Source organism: Hippopotamus amphibius, chromosome 3 (genome assembly GCF_030028045.1).
Source record: "Hippopotamus amphibius kiboko isolate mHipAmp2 chromosome 3, mHipAmp2.hap2, whole genome shotgun sequence".
Classification (NCBI taxonomy): domain Eukaryota; kingdom Metazoa; phylum Chordata; class Mammalia; order Artiodactyla; family Hippopotamidae; genus Hippopotamus; species Hippopotamus amphibius.
In genome coordinates, this window is record NC_080188.1 from 19,419,296 (window position 1) to 19,425,295 (window position 6,000).

Here is a 6,000-nt window from a genome sequence, read left to right on the forward strand (position 1 = left end):
ACAATATTGAAGCAAATATTTAAATAATTGTACAACTAAGAGAAACTACAGAAATGGAACTGTTGCTTGGCAGACAGCTCCACCAAGCTTTGGCTCAAAGTATTCGTTTGTCAGCTGATATGGAAAAGTCCAAAAGTGGAATTTTAAAAGCAGCGTAGGAATGAGACTATATAATGTAATAAATGAGGTTGTAGAAAAGTGAATGGATTAAAGTCAACATCTGCTTGTTTAATAACCAATTAATTATTTTCATCATGTTCATTTTATTTACTAAAAATTTTTATAAATGCAATATTTTCTATGATTTACAATCATCAAATGTCATTACCATAGTAACTGTGGCAGATTATAAGAATAAGTAGCTGAACTTCAAATTTCTGGTTTAACTGAAAATATAACCACGTCAGAACTGGTAGCCAGCACCATTTGACTCGTCCAAGGAATGTGCCAAGAATTTGTGTAACTTTTGCCTTCTGAATTTTTCCAAGTAATTCCAGAAACTGAATCGGTAAATGCTATTTTGGAAAAACTCTTCAGAGTTCAATTATGCATAGACTTGTCCAGAGACTACAGAAAATTAAACGTGTGAGCCTGCAGGAAATTTAACAAGAGTTCTTTCACCTTCTAATCATAACAGATTTATAATGATTTTCAGGAGATAGGATGTTTCTTGTTAATTGAATTTTTGACAAATTGAAACTTCATAAGAAAACTCCTTTCCACTCAAATGAAAATATTACTAGAATATATCCGTTTTCTTTTCATTCTTTAGGAAGCACAGGATAGTGAATATAAAGGGAATCGTTGGTGTTTGAACATGCCCAGGTGCCTCAAGGTTGTCAATCTGAAAGCCACTTGAATTTGCAAAATTGTAAGTGTAGAATCAGAGACTGACTGAACCAAACACGTAATGAGACTAGAACTTTCTGTGGACGTTAGTTCCATCTCTGTGGGTATTGAGGTTTTCGTTTTGTTTTTTTGTTTGTTTTGAATATAACAGGGGAGGCCAGTTAGAAATCTCTGTCAGATTGCGTTTTGATAACTTGATCCACTTAGCACATACTGTCTGCAGGTTCTGTACTAAATGTTGAGAATGCAGAGGTGGAAAAGGTAATGTCCCTGACTTCAACAGGCAATTTGAAGTTTTCTTGTGTTATTACTATGTTATTACTACAGAGTCATACATTTGTGTTATCTTAACTTACTAATTTGGAAAGCAGAAGTCTGGATAGAAGACAATGAAATTGGGGAGGTGGTGGGGAATGTAGAATTTTCTTAGGTATAAGCAAGGAGAAATTATTAACCATTGCTGTCTCTTGTTAGTGGGATTATGGGATATGGCTTTTTCTTTCTTCATAGTTTCATGTACTTGCTGAAATTTCTGAAAGTTTATTCAGGAAAAAAACATTTAAAAATGCTTAAAATTGGAAAATAAATTTACTTTTAAAACATAACAGATAAAATCCACATCTAATGAGATAAAGTACCTGAAGTGCTTAGCACAGTGCCTGGCATATGGTATGTGCTTCATAAATGCTGGCTACTATTGTTTTTTTTTTTAATTTTTAAAAAAGAACTTATTTTTTACATTATTTTTGGCTGCGTTGGATCTTCCTTGCTGCACTAGGGCTTTCCCTAGCTGTGGTGAGCGGGGGCTGCTCTTCATTGCGGTGCAGGGGCTTCTCACTGAGGTGGCTTCTCTTGCTGTGGAGCATGAGCTCTAGGCGTGCAGGCTTCAGCAGCGGCAGCGAGTAGGCTCAGTAGTTGTATCTCTTTGGCTTAGTTGCTCCATGGTTTGCGGGATATTCCCAGACCAGGGATCAGACCCATGTCTCCTGCATTGGCATGCAGATTCTTAATCACTGCACCACCAGGGAAGTCCTACCATTGTTAATATTATCATTATTGCTGTAAGTTAGTTCTCTTTGGTTGCAAGGAACAAAGGAAACTAACTGAAACTAACTTAAGGCAGAGAGAGAGATAGATAAACATGATGTTATCTCAGGGACCCCAAGAGCAAAGCTACAGCTAGATCTCAAGAAAGAAATGGAAGAACTGAAAAGTTATCAAGATGCTGTCTACTTCCCTCTGAATACCTGCTTCATTCTTTGCTCTTTGAAGAGGCTCCTTTCTTTGCTTTTCAGTTCACGTGACATGCAGAAGGGAAGACATACGGAAGAGAACCATCCATCTTCTAAGCTTACAACTCCTTCATCTTAGATCAGCCCAGACTAAACTGGAATTTCTTAGTCCAAATTGCAAATGCTAAGCATAATAAATTTAATTCTTTTTTTTTCTCCATAGCACTTGTCATCTAGCATACTAAATAATTTATTACTTATTGTATTTATTGTTTCTGGTTTGTCTCTCCAAGTGCCCATAACTGGTCTAATCAACTGGGGTCAGGTGGTCAGGGTCATGTCTAAAACATATCTCTAGATGAGCCACCACTAATGAATTGGGAGACAGCAATCTCCAAAGAAAGGAAAGATTTTGCGGTCATAGACCAAGGACATCTTCCAAAAAATCTCCACCAAAGGTTTATCCTGTTGAAAGTAGTACCAAAGCAGTGTTCTTTATATTTACACACACACACACACACATACACACACAAAGTTCCCAATGTACCCACCAACTCGTAAAAAAAAAAAGTCTCCATTAGCATCAATTATTTAAATGTAGTTTTCAGAGTTTTGACTTTTTAATCTTAGAAATCAATTTTTTTCACATTTTAATAAATAATATTTAATATATATTAATAAGTTCATAATTTATAACACATCTTTTTTCCATATAATAAACCAGAAAACTATTATCTCCAAGAAACTCCATTTCTGTACCTGGATCTGCATCCCTGATTCTCTCACTGTTAGTATGACAAGACAGACATTCTTTTCCTACCTGTATGCTGTTCCCTTCCTGAGGCAGAGCACATACCATGGGGAACAGAAGAAGAATTTGGCAATGTTACTGAATGCAGGGGAAGAGACAGAGACCCCTTCAGAGCATTAATACATGAGGGAGTTCAGTCTTTGCAACGTGAAAAGTCTGATTGTATACACTCCACTGATAGGATTTGACATACCTCAGGTCTCATCTAAAGTGGAACATAACTGAATGGCCCACAGCCTATGCCAGAGGTAGGGAAGAAGACATAAGATCATGGGGAAAGGGTACAGGTGTCATGGAAGGAGAAGAAAAGAAAGGATAAGGCCAAAGGGGAGGATGTTTTTCCTTTGTTGGCAAAGAGGGGGATAGCCAGGTAGGGTGACTCTATGGACTTAGATGGAAGAACCCCTGTTCAGTGAGGGTTGGGGAAGCTGAAATGAAAAGAATAGAGAAACCCTTTCCAAACCCTTACTCTGTTGTGAGTCTGGGGAGATCTGACCCTAACTTGAAGCAAGGTGCTATTGTGTACACTCTGCTAGATTACAAGCCATGTGAGGGCAGGGATCTTTGTTTTTATTATTCATGGTGTATCACAAATGCCTCGAACAGTGCCTGGCACCTGCAGGCACTCAATAAATATTGGTTCAATTGATCAAAAATTCTGGACTATGTGTCTATGCTTGACTAACAATGTGGATGTTTAATATTGTGCTGTGCCGCTGCTGCTTTCCCTATTCCAGACATGGTTCTGCTCTTTCACCAGAAATGAACCAGTACATTTGTCAAGTGATGTACATAAATAGAGGAGGAGGAGAAGGAGATACTTCATGGGACACAACAAAGTATTAGACTTCTACTGCTATTATCTCTGACACCATCCCACATATAGAGAAATTAGGGAAATGTAGGGCCAACAATGGAGTAGAATTATATTTTTCCAATATTATTAAAATTTTTAAAAATATAGAATCTGGGACTTCCCTGGTGGTGCAGTGGTTGAGAATCTGCCTGCCAATGCAAGGGACACGATTCCATCTCTGGTCCAGGAAGATCCCACGTGCCTCGGAGCAACTAAGCCCGCATGCCACAACTACTGAGCCTGAGCTCTAGAGTTCGCAAGCCACAGCTACTGAGCACACGTGCTGCCACTACTGAAGCCTGCATGCCTAGAGCCTGTGCTCCGCAGCAAGAGAAGCCACTGCAGTGAGAAGCCGGAGCACTGCAACGAAGAGTAGCCCCTTCTTGCCACAACTAGAGAAAGCCTGCTCACAGCAATGAAGACCCAAATGCAGCCAAAAAATAAAATAAAATAAAATCTACCTCTCTCTTCTTCCTTTTCCCAGTATTTATCCAACCATGTCATCTCTGAAGTGGATTGGCTTGACTTAAGACCCAGGAGAAATGGGAGAGTGCTACACACTGACCAAAAAAAAAAAAAGGTATCATTGCTTTAATGGTACATAACAATATTTTAAAAATGTAAATAAATAGCTTCTTTTTATATCTGAACATGAAACTGCATAGGCAGAATCAAGGGTATATTATTATCCAGTCAAGTGAACTGTTTTATTTATTTATTTATTATTTATTTATTTATTTTAAATAGCTACATTCTTTTTTTTTTAATTTATTAATTTTTTTTTTGGCTGCATTGGGTCTTCGTTGCTGCTCACGGGCTTTCTCTGGTTGTGGCGAGTGAGGCCTACTCTTTTTGCAGTGTTTAGGCTTCTCACTGCGGTGGCTTCTCTTCTTGCAGAGCATGGGCTCTAGTCACGTGGGCTCAGTAGTTGTGGCTCACAGGCTTAGTTGCTCCGTGGCATGTGGGATCATCCCAGCTCAGGGATTGAACCCATGCCCCCTACATTGGCAGGTGGATTCTTAACCACTGCACCACCAGGGAAGCCTAAGTGAACTGTTTAAGATTTGAGGATATTGATCTGATTTTTGAAATTTTAAGAAGTTCTGGAGTGGAGTTTTAGAAAGTTCTCTAACAAAATTTCCTTGGTCCAATGACTTACAAGGTTATTTCAACGAAATAGATATTTTAGTATTTATTCACGATGCACCCCCTCAATTGATTCCCACAAAGGGATGAAACACGGTACACAAGAGGGCTTGGCTAGACAATAATCACCTCTTACTGTAGGCACCAAGGGCTTTGTTACTGAGTCAAAAATATCAACCCTGGCTCTTCTCTTAGGATAAATTTTCTCACCAGGAACTCTTTCTGCTTTCTGGCAAATAGGATTCTTTTAGCTCTTCCCACCATGTTACTAGGTATCTCCAGACATAAACATAGTGGACAAAGCTTGGACCAAGGCTGGGAGCCCATCATCACCATCATTTTATCTCTGTGTAGTTCTTTATAGTTTAAAAAGTACTTACACATCCAATAGCTTGTTTTAATGCTACCAACGATCGAGAGAGGTAGGCAGAGATGCATTTACTACGAAGCTAATGAAGTTTAAGTTTCAGAGCCCCCTGGGAAGGACCTTAGCAGAGCCATACAATCATAAGAGTTTGTAAAATTTGCAAAGTTTTTAACCACAATAGACTTAGACTATAGTTTCTATCCAGTTGTGACTACCCTTCCTTAGCAATTCTCTCATTTTGAGAGACATTGGAGTGTCCTTAGGCATTTTTTGGGATCCAGCTCAGGGGGGAGTTGAATTTGGTACATTTAATTTGGATTTAGCAATGGAAATGCTGGTCCAGTGGTTAGGACTCCATGCTTTCATTGCCCAGGGCCCAGGTTCTACCCCTGGTTGGGGAACTAAGATCCCCCAAGTCGCGAGGTAGGACCAAAACAAACAAACAAAAACCCGAAAAAAATAATTTGGATTTAGCAAAATATATTTATGTGATTTGCAATCACTTTTATGTATAGTTAAGTTATTGCCAGTTGTCTCAGCGTAGGAATGGCTTCCAGGAATTCTCCCCTTGCAAACTCTTAATGAATGTTGACAATGCAGAGTTTTTAAGCTTTGTCACCGAATAAAGACATCCTCAGATACCTTGTAATCTTGCACCTCATACATGAAAGAAACTTGATAGGGGCCTTCCCGAATTTGACAATGATCCTAAAAATTTAGCTATTTCATCTACAAATAT